The sequence below is a fragment of the Meriones unguiculatus genome (assembly GCF_030254825.1).
Source record: "Meriones unguiculatus strain TT.TT164.6M chromosome 13 unlocalized genomic scaffold, Bangor_MerUng_6.1 Chr13_unordered_Scaffold_28, whole genome shotgun sequence".
Taxonomy (NCBI): Eukaryota; Metazoa; Chordata; class Mammalia; order Rodentia; family Muridae; genus Meriones; species Meriones unguiculatus.
Genome location: NW_026843644.1, coordinates 9668652 through 9690626, shown reverse-complemented (window position 1 = coordinate 9690626; position 21975 = coordinate 9668652). Strand labels below are relative to the sequence as shown.

Sequence of the window (21975 nt, the reverse complement as noted above, 5' to 3'; positions counted from 1 at the left end):
CTTGGCTTTCTATGCTAAACTCCCAAAACAGTGGACTATGATCTGACAGTACCAAACTAAACAAGAAATCCCATTCATGACCTGAGATGCTTTTGGTTAGGGGATTTAGTCACAGTAACAAAGTAACAAATTAGAACAAAAAATTATATACACAGAATGATTTTGTTGCTGGAAAGAACCTTGGAATGTTCTCTTTTTAAGGAATGTGCAAAACATTAAGATTTAAGATGGTAAAAGCATTAGAAAGTTGTATAGAAAGCTTCATTATATTTTCTGGTATGACCTAGAAGATAGAGTGATGAGAGTATTGCAGACAGTATGTCAAAGGATTTAAGTGGGCAATCGACCCCATGGAAAGTTAAGCTAGAGATTATTTGTGTGATATTTTAGTTGCAAATCATACTTATTTTGTCCATGCCTTGAAATTGAGTAAGGCAGAATTTAAAAATAGTGGGCTGGATGTCTTAGATGGAATATTGAATCTGTTGAATGGTTATTAGTGAGATGTTCAGGACCAGAGTCAAAGAAAGAGACAAGTGGAGTATAACTAAATGTAAATTCTTTGGTTTGTAGAGAAAAGCAGAACTAGGTAGTTTCAGATGGCAGTCACATGCTGAAAGAGAGGCAGGAGTTTTCAAGGAGATTATCCAAGAGATGGTTCTAGCTCTGGATTTGAAGCCTAAGATGTTGTCCATAGAGTAAAACTCCCTCCGGCTAATTCTTCTATTAATGGAAGGAGTAAGCAAAGTGATTCCTAGTGCCAGGAAGGAATTTCATATAAAAGCTGTTCCAAATGTGGTCCAACTGTGGCACAGTCCATCCCAATTTGTCTATCCAGATTTAGAATCCAACTTGACTGGCTCACCTATGTTCTGCTGGTTCTGGAAACAATAAAGATGTAAAATTTAAAGTAATAGAGTCTTTCTTTGTGGTTTCATTTCAGCACTGTGCCAGCCATCTGTTTGGCAGAGTCTGATCCCCAGTGAAGATACTGTAAAGGTTCACTGCATGTAACAGTGAGGGTGAAGTCTGAGTTGCATCTTGACACCACAATATGTCGAGATACCTAAGTTATGAGACACCTCCTATAGAGTGCTGCCTGTAGGGAGTGGGAGTAACCAAACTTGGAGATGTACAAGACATTGCCAGTATAGGACCATCTAAGCCTTTTGAAACAGCAACAGGATTTGTTGTTTTCCTTGCTAATCTTATTTCCTTGGTCCAGTTTTCCCTCACTATTTATACAATCTTCTATATTGGAATGAGGAGGGGTATTCTGTGCATCTATGTTGGAATGATGTAAATTGTTTCTGATGTTACAAGATGTGGCAGTCAAGAGATTTCCTTGTGTGTCAGAAGAGACTTTGGACATTTGAATAGTGTATGAGCTATTGCAGAATCTTAGGATGGTTGAAGTTAGACTACATTTTCATCATTGGATAACAATAAGCCTTTAGTGAATTTGGTCAGAACTTATTTGATTGAATCAAAAAAGCTCCCACAGAAAATGATGTTTCTGTTTTGACATTGAAGAAAAAGTTTCTGTGTAGCGTTGCCTGTTCTAAAAGTCAGGATGTAGACCAGGCTAGTTTTGAACTTACAGCTCTAACTCCAGTTGAGTGTTGGGCTTAAATCTAGGCCAACGTGCCTGGCATCAACATCACCATCATTGGCTGCTGAGCCTGGAATATAGGGTTTTAGGTATTCATTCTGTTTTGTTTTGTATATGTAAGCATAGATTATTGTGCTGATCTTCATCAGCATCTTACATTTGAAATTTGGCAGAGAGTATATTTAATTTCTTAGGGTGGCATGCATTCATGACACTAACAGTGCCTGAGCTTTCTGAGCTTTTTGAATTGTGGGTGTGTGACATTCTTTCTACCTGTTGTATTTGTTTTTATTTTTTTAGACTTTATTTATCTATTTATTTTATTCAAACTTTATTTGTTTTAATTTAAATTTGTTTTTCTATAATTTATTCTCTGACATGAATTCGGCTCTTTGAACACCTCCTCCTGGGTGGGTGCAGCCTTGTGAAGCTGCAGAAGAATATGGTGCAGCTATCCTTAATGAGACCTGATAAGCAAGGGTCAGATAGAAGAGGATGAGTTCCTCCACTATCAGGAGAATATGAAAAGGGAATAGGGGAAGAAGAAGGAGAGTGGGTGGGACTGGGAGGAGATGGTAGAGGGGGCTACAGTGGGTATACAAAGTGAATAAATTCTAATAAATAAATAAATAAAATTTAAAAATAATTTATCCACTTAAGATCCCAATTTTAACCCCCTCCCTTGTCTCTTCCTGGTTTCACCCCTCTGTTCCTCTTTCATCCTTATCCCATTTCCAATTCTCAGATAAGGAGAGCCTTCCTCTCCTACCATCTGAATCCAGACTATCAAGGCTCACTAGGACTACCTGCATTTTCTTCCTTTGTGGCATGGCAATGCCCCCTCTGCCAGGGGGAAGTGATCAAAGATCAGGCAACAGAGTCCATGTCAGAGCCAGCCCCTACTCTTCTTAATATGGATCCCACATGAGACTGAGATGCCTATCAGCTCCATCTGAGCAGGCGTCTGGTTCCTCTTCATGAATGGCCTTTGGTGGGTGCATCAATCTCTGCAAGTCCTCATGGGCCCAGATTTGTTGTCCTTGTTGGTCTTCTTATGGAGGTCCTGCCAGGTCTGGGTCTTTCTACTTTCTATCCCCCTACTCTTCCCTATGATTCTTTGTGCTCTACCCAAAGTTTGGCTGTGAGTCTTAGCATCTGCTTTGAACCCCTGCTGGGTAGAATCTTTTGGAGGAAAGATTAGGCTTTCATCCTGTTCCCTCTCCTCAGTCACTTCTGGTGTTGATTCTATTTTCCCTTTTGAATAAGAATTGACCATCCTCCATAGGGTCTTCCTTTTTATTTAGCTCATTTAGATCTGTGGATTGTAGTATGTTTATCTTATATTACGGCCCTTATCCACTTACAAATGAGTAAATACCATGCATGTCTTTCTGGTTTTGGAATAACTCACATAGGATGATCATTTCTAGTTTCATCGACTTGCCTGAAAATTTCATGGTTTACTTTTTGTATTTAAATACCCGAGTAGCATTCCATTGGGTAAATGTACCAGAATTTCTGTAAAACAATGGTTCAGTTGAGAGACTGTAGTTTGTGTCCCAATTCAGGCTATTATGAATATAGATGCTATGAACATAGTTGAGCAAATGTTTTTGTTGAATAGTGGAGCATCTTTTTGATATATTGCCAGGAATGGTACAGCTGGGTCTTGAAGTAACACTATTTCCAACTGTCTGAGAAAGCATCAGATTGATTTTTAAAGTGGTTGTATAAATTTTCACTCCCACCAGCAATGGAGAAGTATTCCTCTTTCTCCACATTCTCACTAGCTTGCTGTCACATCAGGTTTTCACCGTAGCCATGATGGGTTTAAGATGGAATGTCATTTGCATTTCCATGATGACTACAGATATGGAGCATTTAATGTCCACCTTTTGATATTCCTCTGTTGAGAAATCTCTGTTTAGTTCTGTACCCCAGTTTTAAAGTGGATTATTTGGATTGCCGGAGTTTAATTTCTTGAACTCTTTATATATCTTGTTTATTAGCCCTCTCTGTTGTATGAAGGGTTGGTGAAGAACTTTTGTCAGGCTGTAGGCTGTCATTTTGTTCTATTGACAGAGTTCTTTGTTTCACAGAAGCTTTTTGTTTCATGAGATCCTATTCATTAATTCTTGATCTTAGAGCAAGTGCTCTTGGTGTTCTGTTGAGGAAGTTACCTTCTATGCAAATGAGATCGAGGATCTTTCCCACTTTTTTTTCTAACAGATTTAGTGTATCTGGTTTTATGTTGAGGTCTTTGAAGAACTTGGACTGCAGTTTAGTGCAGGGTGATAAATATGTATCTATTTTCATTTTTCTACATGTAAACTTCAGGTTAGACCAGCACCATTTGTTGAAGATGCTGTCCTTTTTCCATTGCATAATTTTGACTTCTTTGTCAAAAATCAACTGGCCATAGGTGTGTGGGTTTATTTATGGGTCTTCACTTCAATTCCACTGATCCACTGATTATTTTTTTACAGTACCATGCAGTTTTTATTACTATTTATTTATAATAGAGCTTGAGATGAAAAATGGTGATACCTACTAAATATCTGCTATTGTACAGGATGGTTTAGTTATTCTGGCTTTTTTAATTTTTCCATATGAAGCTAAAAATTGTTTTTTCAAGTTCCTTAAGGAATTGTGTTGATATTTTGATGGGAATATCATTGAATCTGTAGATTGTTTTTGATACAATGGCAATTTTTCCTATGTTGATCCTACTGATCCATGAGCATGAGAAATATTTCTATCTTCTGGTATCTTTTTCAATTTATTTCTTCAGAGACTTGAAGATATATATATATATATATATATATATATATATATATATATATATATGTTTTTCATATTTTTTCTAACAGATTTAGTGTATCTGGTTTTATGTTGAGGTCTTTGAAGAACTTGGACTGCAGTTTATATATATAAAATATATATATATATGTTTTTCACTGGCTTGTTGAGGATAAAATTATGTTATTTTTCCTGGCTATTGTGAAGGGTGTTATTTTCCTAATTCTTTGTTAGTCTATTTGTCTTTTGTATACAGGAGTGCTACTAATTTTTTTTTTTTTAGTTAACTTCATATCCAGCCATTTTGCTGAAGTGTTTTTCAACTATAGGAATCCCCTACAGTAGAATTTTGGGGTCATTTTTGTATACTGTCATATCTTCTGTGAATAGTGATATTTGACTACTTCCTTATCAAGTTGTGTCCCCTTGATCTCCTTTAGTTGTCTTATTGCCCTAGATAGGACTTTGAGTACTGTATTGAAGAGATTGGGAGAGAGTGTGTAGCCTTGTCTTGTCCCCGAATTCCGTGGAATTGCTTTAACTTTCTTTTCATTTAGTTTGATGATAGCTATGAAGTTTCTTTACACTGTCTTTACAATTTTTAGGACTGTGTCTTTGTCCCCAGTCCCTCCAAGACTTTAAACAAGAATAACTGTTGCATGTTGTCAAATGCTTTTTCAGCATCTAAGAAAATGATCCTGTTTTTTTTCAATTTGTTTATATGGTGGATTACATTGAGGGATTCCATATACTTAACCACCCCTGCATGCCTGGGATAAAGCCTACTTGGTCATGGTGGATGATATCTTTGATATGTTCTTGGATTTGGTTTGTGAGTATTTATTGAATATTTCTGCATCATTGTTCATAAAAGAGATTCGTCTGAAGTTCTCTTTCTTTTGGGGGATCTTTGAGGATTTATCAAGGTGACTGTTGTCTTATGAAAGGAGTTTGGTCATGTTGCATCCATTTCTGTTTTGTATTATAATTTGAAGAATATCAGTATTCGCTCTTCTTTGAAGGTCTTGTAGAATTCTGCTCTGAAATCATCTGGCCCTTCTTTTGGTTGGGAGTATTTTGATGGTTCCTTCTATTCCCTTAGGCAGTATAAGACTATTTAATAGCTTTACCTGATGTTGATTCAACTTTGCTGAGTGGAATCTAAAGATAATTGTATATTTCATTTAGATTTTCAAACTTTGTGGCATATAGTCTTTTGACATAAGAGTTAGTGGTTCTTTGGATTTTCTCAGTATCTGTTATATTTCTTTCTTTCAGATTTTGTTGATTTGGATAGTGTCTTTCTGCCATTTACTTAGTTTGGCTAAGAGTTTGTCTATGTTTTTTTTTTTATTTTCTCAAAGAACTAGCTCTTGGTTTCATCGATTCTTTGAATTAATCTCTTTGTTTCTAATTTATTGATTTCAGCCCTGAGTTTGGTTATTCCTAGTGGTCTATTCCTGCTGGGTGTGTCTGATTCTTTTTTCCTGGGGCTTTCAGGTGTGCCAATAAGTTGCTTGTATGGGATGTCTCCAATAGTGTATGAAGGCCTTTAGTGCTATTAAAACTCCTCTTAGGACTGCTTTCATTGCATCCCATATGAAGTTCAGAATTTTTCTTTCAAGGTTTGTAGTTGTTTCAAGGTTTGAAGTTGTTTTTTTTTTTTTAACATATATATATATGTTTTTCACTGGCTTGTTGAGGATAACATCAGGATACATTATGTTTTTTTTTCTGTTGTATTTTAATGGAAATTGCATTGAAACTGTAGATTGCTTTTGGTAAGATGTCCATTTTTATTATGTTAATCCTGCTAAGCCATGAGCATGGGAGATAGTTCCATCTTCTCATATTTTCTTCTAATTCTTTCTTTAGAGACTTGAAATTTTTTTCATACTTGTCTTTGACTTGCTTGGTTATGGTCACAGCAAGGTACTTTATGTCTTTTTTGTTATTGTGAAGGGTGTTGTTTCCCTAATTTCTTTCTCAGTCCTTTTATCTTTTGTATACAGAAAGACTACTGATTTTTTTTCAAGTTAATTTTGTATCCAGCTACTTTGCTGAAGGTGTTTATCAGCTGTAGGAGTTTCCTGGTAGAAATGTTGGAGTTACTCAGGTATACTATCATATCATCTGCAAATAGTGATACTTTGACTTCTTCCTTTCCAATTTGTATCCTTTTGATCTCCTTTAATTGTCTTATTGCTCTAGCAAGGACCTCAAGAACTATGTTGAAGAGATATGGAGAGAATGGGCAGCCTTGCCTTGTCCCTGAATTCAGTGGGATTGCTGTAAGTTTCTCTCCGTTTAGCTTGATGTTGGCTATAGGCTTGCAGTGTATTGCCTTTACTATGTTTAGGTATGTGCCCTGTATCCCTGATCTCTCCAATACTTTAAACAAGAATGGATGCTCGATTTTTTTTCAAATGCTTTTACAGCATCTAAGGAGATTATCATGTGCTTTTTTTTCTTTCAATTTGTTAATATGGTGGATCATATCGATGGATTTTTGTTTATTGAACCACCCCTGCATACCTAGCATGAAGCCTACTTGGTCATAGTGGATGATATCTTTGATATGTTCTTGTATTGGGTTTGCAAAGTATTTTGTTGAGTATTTTTGCATCAATGTTCATAAGGGAGATTGGCCTGAAATTACCTTTCTTCGTTGGGTCTTTCTGGGTTTAGGTTCCAAGGTAACTGTGGCTTCAATGAATGAGTTTTGTAGTGTTCCTTCTGTTTCTCTTTTGTGGAATAGAATGAAGAGAGCTGGAGTTACCTCTTCTTTGAAAGTCTGTTAGATTTCTGCACTGAAACCATCTGGCTCTGAGCTTTTGGTGGATTAGAGATTTTTGATGAATGCTTCTATTTCCTTAGTGGATACAGGACTATTTTATTGATTTACCTGGTCTTGATTAAGCTTTGGTAAGTGGAATTGATCAAGAAAATTGTCCATTTTATTTAGACTTTTCAATTTTTTTGGCATATAGACTGTTGATGTAAGTCCTAATGATTGTTTGGAGTTCTTCAGTGTCTATTGTTTTCTCCTCCTTTTCATTTCTGATTTTGTTAATTTGGATAGTGTCTCTCTGCCTTTTAGTTATTTTGGCTAAGGGTTTGTCTATCTTGATTTTCTCAAATAAACAGCTCTTGGTTTCATTGATTCTTTGAATTGTTTTATTTGTTTCTAATTTATTGATTTCAGCCCTGAGTTTGATTATTCTACTCCTTTTTGGTGTGTCTGCTTCTTTTTTCTAGGGATTTTAGGTGAGCCATTAAGTTGACTGTATGAGGTGTTATAAATTTCTTTTTGAAGGCACTTAGTGCTATGAACTTTCGTCTTAGCATTGCTTTCATTGTGTCCCAGAAGTTTTGTTATGCTGTGTCTTCATTTCCATTGAATTCTAGGAAGACTTTAATTTCTTTATTTATTTCTTCCCTGACCCAGCTGTCATTTAGTAGTGAGTTCTTCTCTTTCCATGTGTTTGTAGGCTTTTTGCTATTTCTGTTGTTGTTGAGGTCCAGGTTTAGACCACGGTAATAGATAGGATACAAGGGATTATTTCAATCTTCTTGTATAGGTTGAGGCTCACTTTGTGACCAATGATATGGTCTGTTTTGGAGAAGTTTCCATGAGGTGCTGAGAGAAGGTAATTTCTTTTTTCTTTGGGTGTAAGATTCTGTAGATATCTGTTAGGTCCATTTGATACATGACATCTATTAGAGATATTCTTTGTGTAATTTCTGTTGGTTACCTGTACTTTGTTGAGAGTGGAGTGTTGAAGTCTCCCAGTAGTAATGTATGGGGATTTGTGTGTGTTTTAGGTTTTATTAATGTTTCTTTTACAAACGTGGGTACCTTTGTATTTTGGGCATAAATGTTCAGAATTTTGATTTTTTTTCTTGGTGGAATTTTCCTTTGATGAGTATGAAATGACCTTCCTCATATCTTTTGATTAATTTTGGTTGAAAATCTATTTTATTAGATATTAGAATGGCTACTTCTGCATGTTTCTTGGGTCCATTTGCTTGGACCCATCCAGCTCTTTACTCTCAGGTAATGTCTATCTTTGTGACTTAGATGTGTTTCTTGTATGCAACAGTTTGTTGGGTCTTGTTTAAGTGTCCATTCTGTTAGTCTGTGTCTTTATTGGAGAGTTAAGTCCATTGATGTTGAGGGAAATTAATGACCAGTGGCTGTTAGTTCCTTTTATTTTGATGTTGCTTGTGGTAGTGTTTGTGTGCTTGGTTACTTTTAGTTTTGCTGTAGTGACATTATTTATTTCCTGTGTTTTCCTGAATGCAGTTAGCTTTCCTGGGTTGTAGTTTTCCTTCTAGGAGCTTTTATACCTCTGGATTTGTGGGTAGGTATTGTTTAAATTTGTTTTTGTCATTAAATATCTTGTTTGCTCCATCTATGATGACTGAAACTTTTGCTGGGTATAGTAGCCTGGGTGGACATCTATGTTCTCTTAGGGTCTGCATGATATCTGTTCAGTACCTACTGGCTTTCATAGTCTCTGTTGAGAAGTCAGGTGTGATTCTGATTGTTTTGTCATTATATGTTACTTTGCCTTTTTCCTTTGCAGCTTTTAGTATTTTTTCTTGGTTCTGTATACTTACTGTTTATTATGTGGTGGGAGGATTTTCTATTCTGCTCTAATTTATTGGGTGTTCTGTAGGCCTCTTGTAGTCTTATAGACCTCTCTTTTAAGTTGGGGAAATTTTCTTCTATGATTTTGTTGAAAATATTTTCTGGGCCTTGGAGGAGGGAATCTTATTTTTCCTCTATTCCTATTATTTTTAGGTTTTGCTTTTCATGTTGTCTTGGATTTCTTGGATGGTCTGTGTCAGGAATTTTTTAGATTAAACATTTTCTTTGATAGCTACATCTATTTCTTCCATTGTGTCTTCCACACCTAAGATTCTTTCTTCCATCTCTCGTAGTCTATTGCTTATGCTTACCTCTGTAGTTCCTCTTTTCCTCCTTAAGTTCTTTCTCTCCACAGTTTCCTTCACTTGTGTTTTCTTTAATTTTTTTCCAATTCTCTTATCAGGTCTTGAGCCATTTCATTGATTTCCTTCACTTCTCTGACTGTATTTTTCTTCAATTCCTTCAGCTGTTTGTTCAAACAATCCTCTGTTTCTTTAATATCTTTCGGTGATTTAAGTATTTCCTCTCTAAAGGCCACAAATTGTTTGGCTGCAACTTCCTGTATTTCTTTAAGGATGGCCATAATCTGTTTGACTTTATCTTCCTCCATTTCTTTGCAAATGGCAATAATCTGTTTGACTTTATATTCATCTAGGTCTTTACGCAGTTTATTTTTTTTTCCTCTATTATCCTGTTCATAAGCACAGATGTAAGGTCATCTTCTTGAATTTCATTTACCCTGGTGTGTCCAGGGCTGCTTGCCCCTGAATAAATGGTTTATGGAGATGCTATATTGCTCTGTCTTTTTGAGCTTTTACACTTGCCTCTACCCATTTGGCTATATTAGGTGTTGGGTGTTAGTTTCTGGTGCTTCTTGGAATCCTGTGGTGGGGATAATCCCCTTGACAGGAAGATGATTTTTCCTGAAGGAGGCTTCCTCAGCTTTTGGGGTTATGGTCACTGAATAGCAGGTATTTTTCAGGAATTGCCAAAACTCACCACAGGCATAAAGACCTGAGCGGTAATTGTGGTCTTTGTTAGTCAAGGGGGCGCTCCTCTCACCCAGAGAAGTGCTGGAGACAGTTGTCCTGCTTCTGGCTTTCTTGCTGTAAATTTAGTAAGCTGCAGCTGTAACCTGGGTACCCCATGGTTTGGTCAGTTTAGTTAGGGATAACTGGTTGTCCCTTGGAGCAGTATCTGGGGGTTGATCTTGGGTATCCCAGGCTTCTGTAGGTCTGAGGTTAGAGCTCTGTGCCCCAGTACCAAGCAGTAATCCATAGCAGCTGAGCACTGCTCTCACATGTGCAGCAGGAGGCTAGTGTCTGGAGCCTGTGAATAACCAGAAACTTTTCCAGAGCTAGGTGTCCTGAGGTAGGGCCAGATGTTTTCCCCACCTTTGGGTTTTCTCCCAACATGAAGACCTAATCTGTGGTGTTTGACGTGGTGTGTAGAATGGGTAGGCACTTGCCAGATGGCTACCAAGCTGGTGACTGGGAAAGAACCTGAAAACATTTCCAAGAATGTTCCCATGTGTGGTGGTGGTAGTGTGTGTGTGTGGGAGTTGGCTGAGTGCTCTAAGCTGGGACCTGCTCTTTCCCTGCCTGTGGGGTTTTCTCCAGACAGGGAAACCCATCTTCTAGTGTCCTGGGGCACACAGTTCTGTCTGTGATGGAGAGTAGGGCATGGAGGTCTAGTGACTGGAGGCCCACTCAAGGCTGACAGCTGTGTACCCACCAGTCTGCAGGACCTTTTGCAGGGATAGACTGGGTGACCTGAGGTCAGTCCCACTTTCTTCTTCCCTGTTTTTTTTTGAGCCTGGAGCTCCCAGTCTCTGGTGCCCTGGAGCACACAGTTAGGCCTGGGAAGGTGATCAGGACAAACAGGTGTATCCTGCACCTGGAATATTTTCCCGGCTCTCACTGAGTGACCTGAGAGTGGGACTGAGTGATCCCCACACCACGGAGTTTCCTCTCACCTAGGAAACACGATTGCTGTTGTTTTAGGGCCCAGAGTTCAGTCTTTTAGTTGCTGTACCAACATTGCTGTCCTGTTCCTGTCGTGGTCCTCCTGGCAATGCCATCTTGGATTCCCTCTTCCTCATCCCTTTCAATTAATTTTGGTTGAAAGTCTGTTTTATTAGATATTAGAATAGCTTGCTTCTTGGATCCATTTGCTTGAAAATCTTATTCCTGCTGCAATATCCAAGAAATTTTTCCAGAGATTAGCTGGGTGCTCTGAGGTTGGACCCAATAGTTTCCCTCATCATTCATTTTCTTCTTACCTAGGAAACACAGTCAGTGGTGTTTGGGGGCCCACAGATCCAACTATTGGTCACTGTGCAGTCTCTGCTACCCAGCTTATCAGAACAGTGTGCAATCAGCCCAGCCATCTGGGATCTATTTTTACTTTTTACTGAATATAAGTATTTTGATTGTATGCATGAATATGCACCTCTTGTGTGCCTAATCCTCACAGTAGTCTGAAGATGTCTTCAGAACTGATGAACTTATAACAATTGAAAGTAGCGGGTCCCATGTAAACACTAACAATTGAGCCCAATTATTTCCAAGAGCAGTAAGAGCTCCTCACTGCTGAGCCATCTCTCCTATCTTATGTTGCTCATTTATGATCAACATTTACACTGCTAATATTTTTGTCTTCTATTTTTACCTGTTTAAACATCCATTCCCTTTTAGTAAGATATCATTGAAGTTACAGTTTAAGCTGAGGTAGTGCAGATTTCTGGAAAATAAATATACAACAGGAGTGAATGTATAATTCCTCGTAGAATCTTCAGTAAAGAGCTCTGAGTTCCTTCAATATTTTGTTTGTTTGATTGACTTTTAGGGGAGGCTCTGTCTTAATATATAGGTCTGGCTGTCCTAGAACTCTTTGAATAGATAATACTGACATCCAGTTCAATAAGATACACCTGTGTCTGCCTCCTGAGTGATGGAATTGAAGGCATGACAGAATACACCCAGCTTGTCCACCATTTTTTGTAGTTAGTAACTGCTAATAAATTTCTCTGATCTGTAATTAGTATTGTTCATCTGTTAATTTCTCTCTCTGTGTGTCTCTGTCTCTATGTCTCTGTCTCTCTGTTTTACACTCTTCTCTCTGTTTGTCTTTGTCCACATAAATTGCCACGTCTATTCCAAAGCTATATCCTCTTCAAGAAGTTCAGATATGATACAGTTAAAACTTGTTATTCTGTTTTCTTCTAAAATGACTTAGTGATAACAATAACACTTATTTTTAATAGAAAAGTTTTAATCTTTATTTTTAATCTATAGACTACATTATTTAGTAAGGAGGATATACAAAACAATGATCAAAAAACAACCATGTGTTCTATTCCTTTGCTTTTGTCTGGTCACTCAGAAATAGCATGTTATTGGCTATGATTGTTGTTTCTTGCCACTCACATTATTTTTATTCATGTATTCACTGTTGTCCACTTTCCCTTCCACAAATATATGAGGCCCCCTCTTCACATACTGATATGTCACATCCCTGAGCCCTGGTCAAAACATAATATTCAGTACCATGTTGTCTTTTGACTGATGTTACCCATTCGTTCAGTGTCCCCTGATCAACACATATCATTTGTTGCTAGATAAAATATAATGACTGTGTTTTGTCCTTCCACCTGTCTCATGACAGGGTCCTGACCTACTCACCCAAGTAACTGAAGAGGATTCATAGATTGCTCAAGAACCCAACTAATGGCTACTTTATATTCATGTCTTACAAACTGATGAAACACAAGTTTTTGAAGCACGCCTTTGGTTTTTATTTTTATTTTTCAATCTAACCTTTAGGCTTTTTCATATCCCCTACTTCACATCACGCAGAGCACCCAACTATAAAACATTCACACTTCTGTGTCAGAAAATGAATTGAAGATGCAGTAAAATTATATGATTATATTGACAATGAAGTATAAATTTATATTGTTGCCACTGTTTCTGTTGTACAAATGTATGGCATATTTTAGAATTCAGTGACCTTCAATGATGTGCATGTGAAATTCAGCCAAGAAGAGTGGGCCTTGCTGGAACCTTCCCAGAAGCAACTCTACAAAGATGTGATGCTAGAGACCTGTGAAAACCTCACTGCTATAGGTAAGATTGCAATTTTTCTTTCACTTTAAAAATAAAGAGACAACTCTTACTTTGTTATTGATCATCTTCTGTAATTCCAATTGAGAATGAGGAGGAATGAGGTAAATAAATCAGGCATGGTTCTAAGGGTCACAGAAGATAGTGATTTAAGTTTTGCCTTAATAATAACATGATATTTCCAATAATATATATTTTCTCGTACTATATTTTAGGCTACAATTGGGATGACCATAATATTGAAGAACATTTTCAAAGTTCTACAAGTAATAAAAGGTAACTTTATGTGCATGTTGATACAGATATAAATCTTAAATTTTAATGTGACCTGGAAGTTTGGTGTTTTTTGTTTGTTTTTGTTTGTTTTTTTGTTTATTGGCTGCTTTTTATTTTCTGTTTTTGAAATAGATTTTTTTCTGAGTATCTGTGACTTTCTTAGACTTACTTGTTATACCAGCCTGACCTCAAAATCACACAGATCTGCCAGATTCTGCCTCCACAAGTGCCGGGATTGAAGGCATGTACCAGCACACATGGCTGTGTCCTGGAAGTTTTAAAGAAAGGCAACAGTATAAAGACAGCACAGCTTTAAGTGTACTGATGATCATTAAAATCTCATAATTCCATGTACTTCAATGTCAGGCATCTGATTTGTGTTTACAAGGCACTCCTCTAACATAGAAGAAAATAAAATAATATTGTAACAAAAATACCATTTGAATCATATGGACATTACAGCTACTGACTTGAACTGCCAATCTGTTTAGTCTCATTCTATCTACTCAGATATTGTAAAGGTATACACACTGAATTGGTGATCAGTATGTGTCCAAAACCTTCTAATAAGCAAAAATTTCATATTAGAACCAGTGTTACTTATTTTCATGCAGTAACATTGTAAAGTTTAGTGAAAGGAGCAGCTTATGAGACTCAAGAATATTGTTTTGGAGAAACCATAATCCCTATATGACATGTCTATGATGAACAAAAAACAAACTGTGTTAATTCAATATGGGAATCTTTATTATATTTGTAAATTAAACTGGTATATCATATGTCAAAATGATTCTAAGACATGAGCATAGGGATATTGAAAGAAGCAGTGTCCCTGTCTTTCTCCAAGAACAATTGATTTGGTAGTGGTCGCCACTGTGAGTAAATTTTCTGAATGTGATAAATGGTTACTGTTAATTGGTTTTGCAACTTCACTGAGAATTCATCAGCAAACTCATATTGCTGAAAATACCTATGAATACTAGGAATTTGGAACTTCTGCTTCTCTTGGCTCACTTTGAAAATGAAGTATCATTCATACAGTACAAAAATTTGTGAATGGGATTGGTGTGGTGAAACTCTGAATACTTACAATACTCTTCATATATAGGAGAAAACCTCTTACAGAAAAATGATGCTATAAAAGAGATCCACATAACAAATGCTCTTACCATCACAGGGATCTTCAAAAATACCCATAATGAAGGGGAATACCGTGAATGTAAATAAAGTGATAAAACTTTAAAATTTGATTCTTCTTTACCATTAGACCAAATTATGAAATTAATTCATGTAGATAAATATATTTATTAGTGTAATGAAATGACTGTGGTAAATCTTTCACATGTGCCAATTTTCTTTGCAGGCATGAAAGCAGTCATACTGGAGAGAAACCCTTTAAATGCACTCTATGTGGGAAAGCCTTCCCCTATATCACTGTTCTCCTATGGCATAAAAGAACACACACTGGAGAGAAGCCTTACAAATGTAATCAATGTGGTAAAGCCTTTGCAAAAACCAGTCAGCTCATACGGCATAAAAGAACACATACTGGCGAGAAACCTTATGAATGTAACCAGTGTGGTAAAGCCTTTGCAGAAAACAGTCATCTCATAAGCCATAAAAGAACACACACTGGAGAGAAACCTTATGAATGTAACCAGTGTGGCAAAGCCTTTGCAGAAAACAGTCATCTCATAAGCCATAAAAGAACACACACTGGAGAGAAACCTTATGAATGTAACCAGTGTGGTAAAGCCTTTGCAGAAAACAGTCATCTCATAAGCCATAAAAGAACACACACTGGAGAGAAACCTTATGAATGTAACTAGTGTGGCAAAGCCTTTGCACAAAACAGTACTCTCTTAAGTCATAAAAGAACACACACTGGAGAGAAACCTTATGAATGTAACCAGTGTGGTAAAGCCTTTGCAGAAAACAGTCATCTCATAAGACATAAAAGAACACACACTGGAGAGAAACCTTATGAATGTAACCAGTGTGGTAAAGCCTTTGCACTTAAGCCATAAAAGAACACACACTGGAGAGAAACCTTATGAATGTAACCAGTGTGGTAAAGCCTTTGCAGAAAACAGTAATCTCATAAGACATAAAAGAACACATACTGGAAAGAAACCTAACGAATATACCTAACGTGACAAAGCCTTTGCACAGCAGAGTAGTCTCCGAAAATAGGAAAAGACACACAGTGGAGAGAAGCCTTGTGAGGGTAATTAGTGTGATAAAGCCTTTGCATGTAACAATCATCTCCTAAGACAACAACACATATGAATATAACTATGTGGCAAAGCCTTTGCACATAACATCTCTTAATATATAAAATAACACATACTGGAAAGATGTCTGACTGTAACCAATGTGAAAAAACTTTTGGACTTCAGAATAATCTCCACACTTATGAATGAAATCCTAATGGACAGAAAGCCTGTGAGTGCTTTTAACATGGTGAAACCATTCCACATTTGTATAATCTTCATCATCATGAAAGGATTCATAATAGAGGAAAAACTTATGAATGTGCTAAAAGGGTGATGCCTTACACAAATCTAGAGTCATCATCATCATAAAAGTATTCTTACTGGAGAGCAATTCTGTGAGTATAAGCAAGGTGGAAAGACCTTTATGTACTTTGGTCCACTGAGATGCAACAGAACTGTAAAACTAGCTCAATGGAAAGACCTCCCTTTTCTGAAGGGGAAAGGTAATAGGGGGCAATAGGAACAGAGGGTAGTCATGGGGCAGAGAAAGGAGGGGGATTACAATTGGAATTTAAAGTAAATAAACTTATTTTTAAAAAGAATACAATGAATGGTGAATATCAATTACATGCAACAGTACTATATAATAAGGTGTTTACGGAAGACTTTTTGATAGTCCTGTTTCTCAACCTTTACTATTTTCAATTGCCTCAGTTTACACAAGAAACTTTTAGTCCAGTGGATGAATATGTAGGGAATGGTGAACTAACACCAGCCAGGAAGTTCTCTGGGAGTATCACAACAGTGGCAGCCTGTAGAAGTTTCTTTGTGTACACATACCTATTATTCCAGGGGTTCTATTGAAAACCATCACACCCCAGACTGAATTTTGAGATGTGAAGGAGGAGGCTTTCTCTTTCATGTATGACCCTGCTGCTGGCCTAGTTGTATAACCATGGCAAGGGTGAGTTTTCTCTGCCTGACTTCATCTGGAGAGTGTCTTTAGACATAGATGCCACCAACCAAAATTCATACATGGCCTTTGACACAGATCTCTGATAACTCCCCTCCCTTCAAATATAGGATAATCAGGTTCCATGTTCTTTTTCACATGATAGGAATGTGCTGTTTAATGCAAATCAAGCATCCTTGAAGTGCCCTGTTTTAAACAATTATCTACACCTATCCTTAGAGCATCCCAGTTACTCCCCAAGGGGTACATACCCTCTGTTTTCTAGAATTAAAGTTCATCTTAGTTTCTGAGGTGGTTCCCCGAGTGTTCTGATCACTGTTATGCTTAGGTGGCTTCCAAGTTTTATACCTCATCTTCTGGGGCTCCTTCCTTCCTGGGCTGGTGGGAAACAGCCTCCAGGCAGCAAGAGAACCACGTTCTCTGAAATGCTTGTGAAAAAAATGTTTCACACTTCATAGCATTTTAAATTTCACGTTTCTTGATGTGAGATGGTAAATCAAACAGTGTCTTGGGGGTGGGACTCTCTAAAATGAGTTATACCTAGTGTTTATTTCACAGTAAGCTTTCAGGCAAGCTTCATAGTATGAAATCTTCTGATGTGAGCACAGTGGCCTATGCAGAAGTAATAAGAGCAGAAATTTTATTTTCCTGATTTTAATAGCTGAGTAGTGTTCTGATAATGTGTGGATGGATGGGAGAGGAGGGGAACTCCCCCTTTGAGAGGATTAGGGGAAAGAGTTTGGGGGAAAGAGGGAAGGAGTACGGGACCAGTAGGAGTTGAGGGAGTGGCCTTTAAAAGGGGTATACAATGAATAATTTGTGAAAAATAAAAATTATTAATAAAATACGAATTAATTAGAAAAGCAAAACTTGACATCAAAAATTTGAGTCCAGTCTGGGTACCTGCCCTCCCTCAAAGAAAAGAAAGATGATATAAAGAAAGCAAAGAAAAATAGAATCTTTGTCTTTGCCATCTTTCTTCTTTGTGAGCTCATTTTTTAATCATTACCTAATGGAGACCAAACTGCTCTGTCTGAAGTTTATATTTCCATAGATGTAGGTTTCATACCTGGAACAAAAGGCAGAGGTTCATATTTAACATATCAATACAGAACTAGCTGCCAATTTTTTTCCCAGCAATCCCTCAGTTCTTCCATGTTATACGGTCCTCAAGGCTTGCATAGCCCACCCAATACCCTGAATTCACACCTCCCTGTAAGTTCACACCTCCTACCACGCTCCCACTTCCCTGCATGCTCACACCTCCTACAAGGCTCACACCTTGCCGGCTCACATCTCCTTGCATGCTCACACCTCCCTACATGTTCACACATCCCCACACACTGACACATCTCCACATGCTCACACCTCCCTGCAAGTTCACACCTCCTACCATCCTCACATCGCCCTGCATGCTCACACCTCCATGCACACTCACGCCTCCTTGCAAATTCACACCTACCTGCACATTTACATCTCCCTTCATGTTCACACCTCCCTGCATATTCACACCTCCCTGCACATTCACACCTCCCTGCATGTTCATACCTCCCTACAAGCTCACACTTCCATGCAAGTTTACACTTTCTAGCATGCTCACACCTCCCTGGATGCTCACACCTCACACAAGGCTCACATCTCCCTGCACGCTCAAACCTCCCTGCATGCTCACATATCCCTTCACGTTCACACCTTCTACCATGCTCACAGCTCCCTGCAGGCTCACACCTCCATGCATGCTAACACCTCCCTGCACATTCACACCTCTGTGCAGGTTCGTACCTCTCTACATGTTCACACCTCCCTGCAGGCTCACATGTCCCTACATGTTCATACCTCCCTACAAGCTCACACCTCCCTTCAGGTTCACACCTCCTACCATGCTCACACCTCCCTGCACACTCTCTTCTACAAGGCTCACACCTCCCTGGACACTCACACCTACCATGCTCACATCTCCCTGCATGCTCACAGCTCCCTGCACATTCACACATCCTTGCACATTCACACTTCCCTGTATGCTCACACCTCCCTGCAAGTTCATACCTTCTACCATGCTGACACCTCCCTGCATGCACACACCTACCTGCACATTCACAGCTCTGTGCACATTCATACCTCTCTACATGTTCACACCTCCCTGCATGCTCACACATCCCTTCATGTTCACTCCTCCCTATAAGCTCACACCTCCCTGCAAGTTCACACCTCCTACCATGCTCACACCTCGCTGCACGCCCACTCCTCCTACAAGGCTCACACCTCTCTGGATGCTCACAACTACCATGCTCACAGCTCCCTGCACGCGTACACCTCCTTGCATATTCACACCTTCCTACATGTTCACACCTCCCTAAAACTTCACACCTTCTTCCCCTCACACCTCTCTTCAAGTTCACACCTCCTACCATGCTCTCACCTCCCTGCACGCTCACAACTCCCTTAACAGTCACACCTCCTTGCACCTTCACACTTCCCTACAGGTTCACAACTCCCTGCAGGTTCACACCTCATACCATGCTCACACCTCCCTGCATGCACACACCTCCCTGCACATTCACAGCTCCATGCATGTTCACAGCTATCTACATGTTCACACCTCCCTGCATATTCACACCTCTCTACAAGCTCACACCTCCCTGCAAGTTCACTCCTCCTACCATGCTCACACCTCAGTGCACACTTACTCCTCCTACAAGGCTCACACCTCCCTGGACACTCACACTTACCACACTCATGGCTCCCTGCATGCACACACCTCCTTGCACACTCATACTTCCTGCATGCTCACACTTCCTGCATGCTCACACCTCCGTGCATTTTCATACCTCCTTGAATGTTCACCCATCCCTACATGTTCACACCTCCCTGCAGGTTCACACTTCATGCCATGCTCACAACTCCCTGCAAGTTCACACATCCTACCATGCTCATACCACCCTGCATTCTCACACCTCCTATGAGGCTCACACCTACTTGCCTGCTCACACCTCCCTGCATTCTCACACCTCCCTGGATGCTCACACCTCCCTGCATATTCACACCTCTTTGCATTTTCACACCTCATGCCATGCTCACACCTCCCTGCATGCTCACACCTCCCTGGACCCTCATACCTCCTACCATGCTCACACCTCCTTCCACACTCTCACCTCCCTGCACGCTCACACCTCCCTGCACATTCACACCTCCTAAAACTATCACAACTTTTACAATGTTCACAACACTTACCAGGCTCACACCTCCCTGCACTTTCACACCTCCCTGTAGGCTTTCACCTTCCTGCTTACACCTCCCTGCTGGTTCACACTTCCCTGGACCCTCATACCTCCTACCATGCTCACACCTCCTTGCATGCTCTCACCTCCCTTCATGCTCACTCTTCCCTGCACATTCACACCTCCTTGCATGTTTACATCTCCCTACATGTTCACACCTCCCTGCATGATCACACTTCATTGCACATTCACACCTGTCTACATGTTCACATCTCCTTGCATGTTCAACCATCCCTACATGTTCAAAACTCCCTGCAAGTTCACACCTCCTACCATGCTCACACCTCCCTGCAAGTTCACACCTCCTAACATGCTCACACCTCACTGCGCATTCACACCTCCCTGCATGCTCCCACCTACGTGCATGCTCACACCTCCCTGCATGCTTATACCTCCCTGAATGCTCACACCTCACTGCATGCTCTCACCTCCTTGCATGCTTACACCTCCATCTTGGATCTCCCCTGTTGACAACTTTTGACTTGAAGTGCATGTTGTCAGACCAAAAAAATAAAAAATCTTCTCAGATGATAGAATATGGTTGTTTTCCAGTTCCACCTCCTTGTGATTCTTTCAAACCTGTGACCACAAGTCAGTTTCTGTGTCTAATGTAGAGGGGATGTTCTCGGAAGTAGAAAACAGGTGGATCCTGTCTCTTAGACAGTCTGGTAGTTCGTGTGTTTTTTATTGAGAATTTTAGACCACTTATTGAATTATTGTCGAAAGATGTATGCCAATTCCTGTCATGTTCATGACCTCATGCTGTTTTCTTGGGCTTATTCAACCACCTAACGTCGCAGGGGAACGTCTTAAGCACCTTATGATGTCTCGGATGTGTTAATTCTTCTCCTTAGGTGGAGGCATTCCTCCTCATTTTCTCTACAGACCCGTCTATGGACACATCAAGTCTTTTCATATGTGTTTATCCTAAAAGAGTATCCCTCTCTCGGTTTTAATACATACCATTGCAGATGATAACCTCTTTGCTAACAATGACGGTGTCCAAGGAGTCAGGCTCTGTGTTTTGATTTCCTTCTGAGTTTAAAGTTGATGTATTATTCTAGCAGGCTCGCCACCTTTGTAAGCTCGTTTATCTTTCTCCATTCAAGGTTTAATAACATTTTTAATTTTGTGTTTCTAATGCTTTAACTAAAATACATTGTTAAAATTCACATAACAATCTCTCTTTCTCTCTCTCCGTCTGTTTCGGGAGGATTCCAGGGTTCATGATAATATTAGGGACAGGACTTTAGCTCTTGACCACCAACAACTGGTCAGGAAGTATCACCAGGAAAAAAAAAAGAAATGGCGGAGGGAGCCTAGGATTCTCCTCTAGGAATAAGTAAAAATCAGCTGCTGGCCCAAACCGGAAAGCTTTGTAAAGAGGTTTGATCTGAAATTAGCTCCTGTGAAGGAGAGGACTTCTGCAGGAGCCATGTTGGTGAGGAGACCAGGCCTCCTGTGGGAGGAGCCATCACCTGGGCTGGTGAGGAGATCCCGCCCCCTGTGGGAGGAGCCATCTTCTGGGCTTGTGGTGAGACCATGGCCCCTGTGGACGGAGCCAGCCCTGGGCGGCTGGTCCACTGCCTCTGCATCAGCTCCCGCCTCCCTCCCGGTTCGAGTTCGAGTCCCAGCCCTCACGGGACAGCTCACTTCCATCACCCGCTGGGGTTTGGTCATCTGATTATCGTCATCTGATTATCATCATCTGATTATTATTATCTGATTATTATTATATTATCATCTGAACATTATTATCTGATATTATTATTATCTCTTCATTACTATAATCTAATCATTATTATTTGATATTATCAACTGATTACCATTATGATTATCCGTTTATTATTATTTGTAAATTATGATATGGTTATTATCTGATTATGATTATTATCTGATATTATTATCATTATCTGTTTATTATTATTATCTGTTTATTATTATTATCTGTTTATTATTATGTGATTGTTATTATCTGGCTAGTATTATCTGATTATTATTATGTGATTATTATTATCTGATCATTATTATCTGTTCATTATT

At 39.1% G+C, this 21975-nt stretch overlaps 1 pseudogene; it reads right to left on the bottom strand.

The window, feature by feature from the left end:
* Positions 1-12419: 12419 nt before the first annotated feature.
* Positions 12420-12819, bottom strand: LOC132650618 (single-stranded DNA-binding protein, mitochondrial-like; annotated as a pseudogene).
* Between the last annotated feature and the right edge of the window lie 9156 nt (positions 12820-21975).